General features: G+C 33.2%; 1 long non-coding RNA gene across 1 annotated transcript in view; it reads right to left on the reverse strand.

The window, feature by feature from the left end:
- The window catches only part of LOC118746779, a 4322-nt gene extending 3808 nt beyond the window's left edge, over window positions 1–514 (reverse strand). Inside the window, exon 1 of the long non-coding RNA XR_004993890.1 lies at window positions 221–514. This is a non-coding gene — a long non-coding RNA (uncharacterized LOC118746779). The remainder of the gene's footprint in view (window positions 1–220) is intronic.
- Between the last annotated feature and the right edge of the window lie 1239 nt (window positions 515–1753).

Genomic DNA, 1753 nt, shown 5'->3' on the forward strand with positions numbered 1-1753 from the left:
TTTTTTCGGCTAGTAGTACGTCTCCCATTTGGTCGTTGCGTTGCATTTTATAGGCAATATTTATCAGTAGGAAACTTAAGAAATCAGATTCACTTGCGTTTTCGTTTTTTTTTTCTTTCGTTTTCTCACTTTGCTACACTTCACTTCACTTCGTCTGCGCTTCTTCTTTTTTCTTTTGCTACTGCTGCTTATTTGGTCGACTTCGTTTTCACCGAATTACCTATGTGTAGGCACTTCTAAAATGCTCGCTGGCCAGAACTCTAATTTTCATGTGTTGCACAAATTTGTAGTTTCACTTTTGGCGTTGAAATTCTTAGATTATTAGAATTTCTTAACTAGCTGCTGTTGCGTTATTTTCCATCGTTTCATGTTTGCTTTTCACACTTGCTACTTATGTCGTATTTTCTTTATTTTTTTTATATATATTTTGTGTGATTATGCTATGGAATTCACAGAACACTTCGTTTTTCGATGGGGTACTAGACTAGCACTGCGTCAAAGTGACAGCTCAGTGCCGTCGCCATTGCCGACACGATACTGCATAGTCGACATTATTTGCTTTATCATTCGTATTACGTCTTGTGCTCCAACCATAATGGCGCTGTCAGTGGGGAATCCGTTATGTGCTTCCGTTTAGCCATTGAACTGTGTGTGTGGTATGAAGTTGGCTGCAAGCGAAATGGTTGTGGTCTTGGCTAAGTTGGGAAGTAAAATGCAATGCTGTGGTTGTTTCATTTGATGACGCATACATACATATGTACGTATATACATATGTACATTTGTATATATGTATATAGTTTGTAGCATTACACGGTAGTATACAAGTAAAAAAAATAAATTAGTCGCTTAGGCGGTTACAACGCCAATAATGAAGAAGAAGAAGAAGAAATTAAATATTCAGAACAAGAGACTGGACATAAATATAAGTTGAGAAAAAATATTTTAAAACCAAAAGCCATAAAGAAAATTTTTTTTTTCGAAGAAACCACCGGAGTTCTCTTACATTGCAGAATATATGTATGAAATTTTCCAATGACCTAAAAATATTTATACTTTTATTATTTTGAATAGTAAATACGGATTACTTCTACCTCTTTATTTTTAAAGTAGCTTGCTATTTTTTAAGCAGAACATAGTTAATAATTTTTTCTTTAAATTTTCAGACATTGATTATAAAATGAAATATTTCAATGTCTTAGGGTGGTTTTCGGAACCTTTTCAGACTTATCCTTAATTAAATTATTTGTGTTATAATTTTCGGGGTCTTTGGAGACTTTTTAAGATCAGTATTTTGGAGTTTTTTTTGCCATTTTTCAAGCTTCATGGAATATTTTCGCGATTTTCGGGAACTTTCGGCATTACCGAGTGATATTTTTCCGAACCTTATGAGGGTTTTTGGGGATCTTTTTTTTGAGTTTTTCTCTGGATTTTTCTGCACTTCGTGGGAAGTTCTAGGGACTTTTCCAGTAACTTTCGGAATTTTTCAAGGCAAGTCTGGTTTTTGCCTTTGAGTTTTCTAGAATTTTCGCAGTATTTTGGTATTTATGTAGGAATTTTAAAGACCTAAAATTTAGTTAGATCATAAATTTGTTTTTGGTTTTTAGTTTTTAAAGCTTTTTAGGACTTTTCGAGTTATCGGACTTTGGTATAATATTTTCGCAACTTTAGAAATTTTTTCGGGAACTTTCGGAATCATACAGATTGTTTTGAGACATTTTTCGAAAACTTTTCGCACTTTTTCATATTTTTTTTT

Source organism: Rhagoletis pomonella, unplaced genomic scaffold, assembly GCF_013731165.1.
Source record: "Rhagoletis pomonella isolate Grant_MI unplaced genomic scaffold, Rhpom_1.0 Rhpom_scaffold_00011, whole genome shotgun sequence".
Lineage (NCBI taxonomy): Eukaryota > Metazoa > Arthropoda > Insecta > Diptera > Tephritidae > Rhagoletis > Rhagoletis pomonella.